We start from the raw sequence: 11953 nt of genomic DNA on the forward strand, positions 1-11953 counted from the left end.
CCTGTGCTTTGGATTTCTCATTTGTAAAGTGGGGATAATAAAAGAATTGGCCTGAGAGTTGAGTTAATATTTGTAAGTGACTTACAACAGTGCCTGGCACAAGGTAACTTCTTAGGTTATTGAAGTTGGCATCATATATGTGTTGGCTCACACTTATAATGAATTGTATAAGTATTCCTGCTGACTTGCTATCTGGAGAAGTATCTGTTACAATAAACAGGCTGTATTCTTTTCCTACACACACTTTAGAGGCATTATTAACACAAGATTGTGCCTTATAATTTTAATCCATGAAAAGCACAGATTTTTCAGATTCCCTGAGTAACAGGTACATGTTCCTGGGGACTTTTCTTTTCTCATCTAATCTACCATCTACTCTGTTGATTTTAAGGGAGATGTCACTTGATGTGTCTGAGGATTAGCCATATTTGAGTTTGTGGGATTTCTGGTGACTGTGCTTAAATTCCAGATTCCTTAGCTGTGTCATATCTATGTTCACATTTTTTCTAGTATGATTACTTCAATCTCTTCTCTTCCTGAGGTGTCTTCATTCCTGCGGCACTTTCTCAGCCTCCCTGCAGGCTGTCACCACCTTGTAGGACTAACGCTTCCTCAAGGCATCCTGGAACCACATTCTAGTCTTCTCACCTTCAGTCACCATCTTCCTCCTTGTGAATTTCATCTTCTTCCTACGGTGGCATCTTGCTTGGTCTTCCAGGGCTCTTACTGGAAGGATCTCTGAGAGCCTTTCTCTGGTGCATCCTGACTAGAGTCGTGAGATGCTGGGGTGGAGGGATGGTGCCAGATGTGATGGGTTGATGCTATGAATCTCCTTGTTTCTGCTACTTTCACATCCACATTTGGGTATGAATGGAGGATGGAAGAGACAAGCCTGTCCCAGGATGGTAAACAGGATGCTGAGACTGTTTGTATAGAATATCTTTCAATCAACAAATCTATCACGCTGGTGATTATAGCTCAGTTGGTTGAGTCCTTGCCTCGCATGCACAAGGCCCAGGGTTCAATCCCAGGACCACCACAAACAAACAAACAAACAAACAACAACAACAACAACAAAAAACCCACCCCCAAATCAATCAGATGTTAAGAATGTCTGAAAGTGCCTCCAAGTGTCCTGTTTATTACAAGAGATTAAAACAAAGGAAGGGTAGGAGATGCACCTCAGTTACAAGAATGTAAACAATTACAAAATTGTTTTGTTAAGAATAAAGACAATTAGGAAAATCAAGTTTTGAATTACCAATCATGGTCTATAAGAATAACAGGCATAAGAAAAATAGGCAATTAGAAGTGGAATGAAGGCTGGTGGCTTAAAGAAAAAATGAGATTTAAAAATGAAGTTGGGGGCTGGAGTGTGGCTCAGTGGTAGAGCACTTGCCTAGCATGTGTGAGGTGCTGGGTTTAATTCTCAGCACAGCATATAAATAAATGAATACAATAGAGGCCCATTAATATCTTAAAAATATTTTTAAAAATGAAGTAGGGAAGAGGGAACATTCTAAATTGATGATGGGGTATGGTATGTGACTAATGTTGTCCATAACAGCCTGAGGAGTTCCAGGTGGTGCAAGTGGGAAAAATAACTGCAAAATCCACCTAGAAATACAGTATCTCTGTCTTCCAGGGACATGCATATGCAATATGTAGTAGAAAATGGAATTGGTTAAGTTGGAAATCACAGATCTTGCTCTCTTACACCTGAGGGTAAAGAATCTCTGAATTCACAGATTCTTTACCTAATCAGATATTTCATTGTTGTGACCCAAAGACCTGAAAATAACAGCATAATGGGGGAAAGTGTAGTTGAGGCTCACAGTTTTAGAGATCTCAGTTCATAGATGGCTGGCTCTATAGCTCTGGGTCTGAGTTAATGCAGAAGGGAAGGAAATTATGGAGGAAAGAGGCTCCATACATGCAAACAGGAAGCAGAGAGAGGTCTGCTCACCGGGAACAAAACATAAACTCCAAAGGCATGCCCCCACCCTGTGATCTGCCTCCTCCAACCACACCCAACTTGCCTACAGTACCACCCAGTTAATCCATATCCATGGATTAGTCCACTGATTAGGTCGAAACTCTTATAATCCAATCATTTCACCTCAGAATATTCTTGCATTGTCTCACATATGAGCTTTTGAAGGATATCACATATTCAATCCATGACAAGAGACTAGTCCTAATCAAACAGTTGTTTAGCTAAGAGAACTTCTAGTCCAGTTTACTGACCCTGTATCTCTGTTTTCCTTCTATGTAATAATCCAGCCTTCCTCTTGTTTTATGTCAATCAACCTCCCTTAGGTCTAAATGTGAACCCAGGCAGAGAATGGAAAGATTTAAGCCAATGTTCTTTTTCCCCACATACTTAAAAGGAAGATAGGCTTATCTGTTTACAGGCACTTGAAAAAAGAAAAAATAATACTTTTCTTTAACTGAGAAGAGGTGCTTGCTAATGTAGCAGTTTTTTTTTTAAGAAAAAATGAGAATGCATATATTAGTTTGGCTTCACACTTTATTATTAGCCATCAGTTTGAACTTCTCAGAGTGTTGTCACCTACCCCAAAGGACATTCACTGGGGCTGATATTGGCACTGATTCAGATTACATTAGTGTAAATTTGGGTTTTCCATTGCCTGCTGCTTAGTAATAATCTGCAGTTTTGTCCCCATAGTATCATTAGCACCTTCTTCCTCCAGGTGCTGACTAGGGGCTACAGAAAGCCCCCAAGCCTATAGCAATTTACACCTATTGACTCTCCCTACAGTTAATTCATCTTCATGATCTGTCAAATTCTTCACTCAACTCCTTAACTCTCTCATTACTCTTATGGAGTTGGTCTGTCCAGAGCCAATTGATTTTTGAGCCTTACAATAAGGTTAGGGAGGTAAGGCACTTTGTACATCATCTCGCTGGCATCCTCTTCTTTCCAGATGAGAAAATAGAGGGTCAGAGGGATTCAGTGACTTGAGCAGAGTCACAGAGAGAGGGAGAGGTGGAGCTGAGCCTGAGCCCTGAATCTGCTAATCCTCATTAGACATTCTTTTAATTGCCTTGACTGTAGCTTAGACTCAAGCTGGCACCCACATGCCTCAGTGAACTTGTGGATGTGGTCCCTTATGGTGAAGCTGCTGCAGCCATAGCACTGGGGGACAGTCTATAGGCTGAACAGCCACATCTTAATATAATGTTGAAAAAAGCTAAGGTTGTAGAAACTTTTTATCATATTGTACCATGTGTTAGCCTTGAGAGCCTGTACACATATTCAATTTCCATAGAGTATATTTATTCCTTACCATAATGGGTCAATTGGTCACTCTTCACTTTCCTTTTTTTCCCCCGGCATCTGTTTAATCATCAATCCTGCTGAGCATTGCCTCTTGAAAGTGTTTCTAAATTCTTTCTCCAGTTCCTGCTCTTAATTTTCTTCTCTATTTCAGATCTGAATACTGCAATAGCTTCTTAGCTGGTTTCCCTCAATTCTTCACTTTTAATTTTTAGAAATCAATTTTCCACATTTATTCCAGGGAGCAGTCTAAAACTGACTTTGCCCTTCCTCAACACACCTTATCTATGATGCTTCTCCTGGCTAAGAGAATGGTCTACACAAAGTCTACTGAAACAGGGCTGCACAAAATATTTCTTCGGGGAATGTGCGTGGATGGATTTTAAGAAGTCACTTTCTAGATCTTCAATATCCAATGAGGCAGCAATCACAAGATTCTTCTGTTCCTTAGAAAAGAAAGGTAGATTTTCTTTTTAACCAAACCTAAGTCTTATTGTGCATTTTCCTATAGTATAAGAAGCTCTGAATTCCAAAAGAAGGGATAAATGAAAACACTGGCTTTTAGAACAGCTAGTTTTGGTGGTTGATCACTATACCTTGATCCTGTTGGGCTTCCTATTTTTCTTGTCTTTTATATCTCTCAGCTAAGGGTGCAGTTTGAATTTGACTTGTTTTGGGATGGTCTGAATTCAGAACTGTAGCAATAAAAGGGAAATGATTCCAAGTTTTTTGGATGTAACTGGAATGTTTGGGGATTATCACATTTTCAATTATAGTTTTATAATTATGTAAAAAGAACAAATATTTTACATGATTTTTGTCAGATTGAGAAGCTTTTTCAACAAGGTAGCCAAAATGTATTTATAAAATCATAAAATACAATTTGTTTCATAAACAGTCAATTCTTATTCTATAGAGCGTTTAACATTTTCTATGTAATTCTGTCAAAATGTATAATGAAAAATCTTATATATGTGTGAAGGGTACACATTTTTTCACTTTCATCATTCTTAGGGTGAAATAATCATAAGCATGTAAAGAAAGTCAAAGATTTATACAGTAAACACCCACACACCACTTAGTTCTCTAAACCCTTTAATGTATACGTGCTTTATCTATCCACCTAGGCGTAACCCATGCATAATCAAGCCACCTTGTTTTTTTCATATAATTCAAGGTAAGTTGCAGACACTAGGCACACAGTTGTTCAGTTATTTGGGGGGCATACGAGCAGAATAAGTTTGAAGACTATGGGTTTATAAAAGCAAGACCAAGTTCCTGGTTTTCAAAGGCTCAGAGGAGGCAGGGCTGCGTCTTTGGCAGACACTGGTTTTTGTTGTGGTTCCCTTTTGTGCTTTGTCCTTGGCACTTGCTGAATCCAGTGCTCCAGTAATACGAAGCCACTTGAAGTTCCCCTGCACCAAGCTGATTAGTGCCTCTTTGTCATGGTAGCACAGGCTGCCTCCCGCTTCCCAGTCTCACTTCTTCTTATCCTTTAAGGCTCAGCCCAAGGGGCACCTCCTACACAGTAGAGCCTAAAAAAAAAAAAAAAAAAAAAAGGGAATAAAAATAAAAAGCTTGTTGAAGTCTATGGAGTATGGTATGGTGAAAAATCCTTGGATCGCAAGTCAGAAGATCTGGGAATAATAGTCTGTTCAAAATTCCCTTGTTTTCCCACACGTCTCATATCTTGTTTTAATCTATCCTCTCCCTCCTATTATTATGTAAGAGCTCTCCATGGCCTGGATCCTTGTGATTTGCATTTAATTATACATACTTTAATACTAAATATAAAACAATAATATATTTATGTAAGAATATATAAGAACTTATATAAGAAATTATATTTAAATATAGTCCTATTTGTTTTCCTTTGTCTTTTTTAGGATATGTAAGTCATAATCAGGGCCCCAGCTACAGTAATACCATCTGGGTGGTTTTGCAGAGGTCGTTTGATCTTTCTGGATCTTAGTTTGTTTATCTGCTAAATGGAGGTAGAAATATGTGTTTTACCTTCCTCATAATATTTTCTTGAGAACAAAGTACATGTGAAGTAATGTTTCCAAGAGCTTTGGAAATAATAAGTGGTGGAGGTTTGCATGCCACATGCAGAGAGTAGGTGTGGCTTGCACAGGGCAGTGGTTTGGGTATTAGTATTTAGTTTATTAGCTTGTGTCATAATTCTGGCTATATTCCCCATTCTTTTTCCTTTAAGTTTTCCCACCTGGTGACTCCTTCCTGCCTATTCTCATTACCATTTGAGTCCAGTTTGATCTCCCACCAGATCTGATCTCTGACTTAGTAGGTTAACTACATGTAGTAGCCTGTGGAGGTAAGTATAGGAAACTTCCATTAGAACCAAATTTGGGCCCCCATAAGATGTGTTATAGGAAGCCTTCAGTATATTTTTTCTTATGTAAAACCCAATGACAATGAACCATCTGCTAGAGCCCATGTCTGTGCCTATTTCCTAGCCAGAGCAGAGATACAGTATTCTCCTCCTCGTGTTGGTTAAGATTGAAAATATGATAAACCCCTCAGCACATGTAACAGAACCCTGAAGCAGCTGGCCAAAGAAGAAAGAAGATGTATGTTTTACATATCAGGAAGTGGACAAGCAGGGGCTCTAGGCTGGTTAGTTCAGTGGGGCAGTCATTAGTAATGGGCTTCCTTCTATTTTTCCACTCTGATGTGCTAACGCTGCACCAGCAAATATAGGCACGACATCCAAACAAGATAGTACCCAAGAAGAGAGGAAAAAGTATGGTCTCTTCCTTGGTTCCTTGAGGAAGTCTTTCCTGGAGGTCTTTAGATTCATTGGCCAGAGCTGTTTTACTTGCTCATTCTCCAAACCAACCGCTGGTAGCAGGAGGTTTAAAGCTACCAGGATAGGCTTGGACCAATCAGAATTCATCACCATGGACCACGATGACGCTAGTCTGTCTTAAAATTCAAGGAAATATGCAAGGTAGTCACCTGGACAAAAGTAAAAGAAAGCAAATAAAAACCAGTTGCGTCTGCTAAACTTTCTCCAAATTAGTTAGTTAATCTAAGGGAAATTGGGGGGATACATACAGAGTAAAGGAGGTGTAAAAAATTGATACAAGCATATTTTGTTCATTTTTTAAGCTTCCTTCCTTCCTTTCACTTCCTCTTTCTTCTGTTTTCTTTGTGGCTAGGCATTTCCACTTTTACTGCTTTACTTACCAAATTAGTAACCTCTGTGAATTTCATCTGCATACATTGTCTTTTTATTTTATCATCTTAAAATATTTCTCCTTCAGGTTGCTCTCTCAGATCTCAAAGAATTACTCTCTACCTCCCACGTATTTCTACAGCATCTTCAGTACCTTTTAACATAGAGCTCCTTCTGTAAAGCTATTTCTGAAAGCTTTTCGGAAGGGAGTCTATGTAGGGATTTGTTTCCCAACAGATAGTGAACAAAGAGATCTCAGGGGTTATGAATACTCATTTCTGTTTCCTGAGAACATATCCAGTGTTTCAAACATAGCAGGTGCTTAGTACATATGTGTTCATTCAAAAAAAAGGAGCTTGTTTCTATACCTATGTGCAGGTGTGATCAGGAAATAGTCTCTTTTGAATTAACGACCATGACATTGGTTTCTTTGCTTCTAGAAGCTTTCCTCAAAGCTTTTTTCAATTAGCCTACAACCTTTCTAAGAGTTGAAAACAAACAAACAAAAAGTTTTAAAAGTCTCTGTGATTTTCTTTGGTCCAAAGGAAGATTATCTGCATTCAGTCTTTTTGATTGGTGGGTTTCAACCAGATACATTGGCTGCATTCCCACCCTCTACAATAGTTCCTTCCAGTGTGGCTTTAGCTTCCAGTTTTTGAAAAAGCTTTCTCTTGAGATGAAAACAACCATTTTCTTTGGTTGGAAAGCTGCTTTGCTTTTACCCCTTCTTTCCCCCTTTTCTCCTCTCATTACAGAGTGGCTTTTCTTTTGCATGGTGCAAAGGCTGAGCTCTTTTAGGAAAAATGCATAGTTTGCCTTGTCCTGGGATGTGGATCTGAGCAGTCTGTGGAGAACTCCCTTCAAGACTCAGGGCTGTCTTATCTCCAGATGAGGCAGTGAAATAGATGTCAGTGAAAAAGATTTGTTTCTATTTGTTCAGAACGGCTCATGTAGATACTTGCAAACATTTGAATATGATGTCTTTTATAATTGAAAACTTAGTCTGTGATCAACTAAAAAAGTAATGATTTCAACATGGGGCTCTAGAAGATCAGAAGGGTCCTTTGAACTGATATACTCTCTTTTTGATTCTAGAAGTTGGTGAGTGTTGTGTCTGAAATAGGAAGAAAAAGTTGTTCACAATGTGGCCTCATTCTGTCTATCCTCAGCTGGCCAGCCCCATGGGTCATATGGGAGAGGAAGCAGAGTAGTTAAAAGCAGAAGAAGAGACAAGGAGAGGGATATGTGTTCTTTGGTGCTTTCACATAGTATACCAAGCATGGAAACAATATTATAAAAAATGGTTACGTTCAAAGGTTAACTTCAAAAATTTTAATCTGTGAAGTAGCAAAGTATTCTATATTTGTATAGAACTTAATTATGAAATACTCTTGTGTATAATATTGAATTTGATTTTAATACTACTGTATGCCAACATTACTGGTCGTGTTTTGCAAATAAGGAACATTCCCCCAAATCATAGGATCTAGCACACAGTGAGTGTTTAATAAAGTTCATTGGATGAATGAGCGATCAATAGAAATATGATGCTCAGTATTGTGGTAAGATTGGGTCTTGAGAACAGGTCTTCTGAATCTTGAGTCTAGTCCAGGATCTTTTCATCTTAGTATTCCTCAGGTTTGCACATGAAAAGACCAAAATATTGGAGGAGAATCAATGAATCCACTTGGGACATAACCTAAATTTACCCAGTGAGATATTTCTTAAAGATTATATATGCTCAATTGGTTAAAAGTATTTTTCCCCCAAAATGTCATCATCCTTATTGTAAAAAAGCAACTCAAAATAATGCAAATTTTTACAAAGTAATCACAGGATCATCGACCATTTATAGTTTTTATTCATATATGGGTTTTAAAGATTTATGTGAATTTGATCCATACATTCATATAAATTTTGTTTAAAATGACTTATCAAGTACAATTAACTCCAACAAGACATACTGCCTGTATATTGTGATGCTATACACTTGTATCCCTGGTGTATCAGCTTACACCAGCGGGCACCTGAGTAGTATCCCAATGTCTTAGTCTTTTAGCTGCTATAACATAATACCTTAGAATGGGAAATTTATAAGCAAAATAAATTTGTTGTTCACAGTTCTGAAGGCTGGGAAATCCAACATCAAGGCACCCAGCAGATTCAGTGTCTAGTAAGGCCCTGTTTCTTACAGATGGTGTCTTCTATGGGTAGTCACTTGGAGGAGGTGAACAAGCTCCCTCATCCTCTTTCATAGGGGCACTAATTCCATTTGTGAGGGCTCCACCCTTATGGCCAAATAACTTCCTTAATGCTCTGCCTCTTATTATTGCATTGCTAATTAGGTTTTAATATACAAATTTGGGGGGATACACAAATATTTAGACCATAGCACTCAGCTTAAGAACAATAAAGTCCTGCCACTGCTCCTGTTTCTCAAGACAGCATTGATTATGAGGTCAGTCTGGTATTAAACTTAATAAAAAAACATTTCCATAGGGAAATTATGATCAGTTCTCAACAAATGAATATTTGGAATACTAGCTGGAAACTGTGCACCTATAAGGCCCGGTCTCAAGTAAATACAAATGCCATTGATAAATTATAGAATTTTCCTCTTGCTTCCTATTTCCCATTAGCTGTAGATGGAGATACTGACATACTGAAAAGTATGTTGGTGGTTACTTGAGCTGGTTGCCACAGTGTCTCAGGCTCGTGGCTGTATGTCTTACACCAACCAGTGATTCTTTGATCAAACCTGTCCTTGGAATCAACTTCAGTGTTGATTGTTCTGACCACAACTTCCCATGAAAGGCTGGAGGTAAAGGTCTTCACAGAGAGTAGTAGGGGTCACATGCTGTTTTCAGTCATGCTTGTGTGATCAGGAAAAGGAGTGTTGGCTCGACATCTGAGGAGGGTGGAAATGGGGCTTTCTTCTTTCATCCTCATCTCAGTCTGCCTGCTTGATCTTTGAGTCAGCTTCTGAGGATAGAGCATAAATTTCCTCACCTTGTTTTCCTTTTCCACATCATCCTTCAAATCTGCACACGGTATTTGTGCAGTAGGTCACTTTACGATTTTGAATGGGGTGGAGGGAAGGAAACAAAAGATCCATTAGATGGGAAATAAACTGAAGAATTTCCTTCCATTCCTCATTCAAGTATTTAAGTAACTGTGCACATTGATGAAATTTTGGATAATCTCCCTGTTTATTTGCCTGCACATCAGGAGATGTCCTCTTTGTTTAGCTGTTGCTTCCCTGTTGAATTAGATCCATCACCATCCTGACTTGGATGATTAAAAGCAGGACATATACTAGGTCAACAATAATACAGTTCTTCTAAAAATATACACGTGTCCACTCCGTGTCATTGTATTGGGAACTAGGAAAATGAACTCCATTCTCAGGAGAAATAAAAGGGAAAAAGAATCAGCAGCATGATTATAACTCACTTTTCTCTTAGCCCCTCTGATGCATTTTAGAGTTTCTGGAAAATGTTTTTGCTTCTATGCACTGTCTTGTTACTTATTTTCATAAGGAATGCTGATATCTGCTGAATTGTGGCCCTGTGATCACAGCACTGTGGTTTCTTCTCGTCTGCTTTCCTGAAAGCTGTTTGAAATGGAAAAGCTTGAGTTTAAATTAAGATGTCACTGACAAGCCTGAGAAAATGTTTAATTAATGTAATAACCTTGTGTTAATAAGGGAAAATATGACCTGTGGTACATTGGATGGGCCTACCTGGAATACAGTGAAATCTGAATAAACCAGCTCAGAAATTACTTATTGTCCCTATTGGAACTGGAAGAAGAAGAATCAAAGGAAGAGAACCAAAACTTATTGAGTACTTACTATTTGTGAGGCACTGGATTTACCTTAAGGGGGTTATAACATTTAGATCTATAATGCACCCTATGTAGTAGGTATTTTCTCTTATTTTACAGATAAGGACAATGAGGCTTGATTGATTTGCCCTTGGTTTGAAGAAGGTAGAGCTGAACATTGTACTAAATTCTTCTTTACTGGTTCTCATTATGCCACTTGAAAGGGTGGTCAGTACTTGAGATGTAAATATACATGGGAAAATTTTTATGTGATAGAATTTAAAGATTTGGGAGAGGATCTATCTATACTCCAAAGTAACTTTTCAACCAGTCTAGAATTCTTCTATGAGAGTTTTATTCCTTTGGGCTAAATCCTGACAATTTAAAATATTTGGAAGAAAAACCACCTACTGAGGCCTGGATATTTTTAAGGTTTGAATCTCAGTGATCTTCTAAGACAAGACAGCATTTCATACCACTGTAATCTTGAGAAAATTAGCAACTGCTACTGAGTGAATAAGGGGGCTTTAGGGTGGGGTGGTAGTGATGGCCATACTAACCAGGGACAAGTAGAAGAGAGGAGAAGTCCCTTTGTCACTTTCCTTAACTACTGGAAGTCTCAATAAATCTTCAAGAAACATGCAAGTAACAGTTCTGTAACTATAAGTCACATACTGCCCAGACGCTGCCCAGACCTCAAGGAAGTGAATGAAATGCTGAAAGAGGGAGTGTGAGTCCTGTTCCTACTCTGTGTGTGTGTGTGTGTGTGTGTGTGTGTGTGGTCTGGGGAAGGATGAACTAGTTCTCTTTGCACGCTTCTGAATTATCTATGCTACTTAGGTCTCTAGTATCCTCTCAGTCACCTTCCATCCCAGAATCTTAGTCATTTAAAAAATTTTCCTGTTTCCTGTGTAGTGTGTGTGTGCGCGCGCGCACACACACACACACACACACACACACACACACACAGACCCTCCTTTACCCCAGACACTCTGAGATCGCCTAGGATCTTGCACAATGCTTAAGAATGGCTTTCTTGTTTTCAGTTGAATATTTAGCATGAAAGTGTCTGTAGGTGGCACTCTTGGCTCTGGTCACAGCTCTCCCAGCAGGAATCAAAACTGGTATTGGAGAAAGTGCAGGTGGATGCTGAGTTTGGCTGGCTGGCTCTAGGACAGGGGCCCAGAGTAGGATTCAGTATCCCTTTGGCACCATGAGAGGGTTCCATCAGCCCCAGGAATTCTCTCAGGCTAATCCCATCCTGTCCAGTGGCCCAAGGTTTACTCATTCACTGACCAGGACAGCCTCTTCTCTCCCACTTTCTAAATGTTCTCTGGTTGTATGCTGCTGTGGTTGAACCTGGAGTCCAGCAAGTCAGTATCAGGTTGCTCTGCGCTAGAAATCCCAGGTATTTCAGTGCTCTGCACTGTGATTTTGGTTTCCCCAGGACAAAATCCTCTGGATATACCTCTCTGCTTGAGAGAAAAAGTTGAAAATCACAGTCGCTATGAATCCAACCCCCTATCACCATTGGTGACTTAGCAGTTTCTGAAAGAGAACCTTTAGGGGGTAGCTGCCCACCTCCTCTTTTACTTCCTAGTATCAGGCAGCATCTAGAAACTTCAGAAAGG

Source organism: Urocitellus parryii, chromosome 4, assembly GCF_045843805.1.
Source record: "Urocitellus parryii isolate mUroPar1 chromosome 4, mUroPar1.hap1, whole genome shotgun sequence".
Lineage (NCBI taxonomy): Eukaryota > Metazoa > Chordata > Mammalia > Rodentia > Sciuridae > Urocitellus > Urocitellus parryii.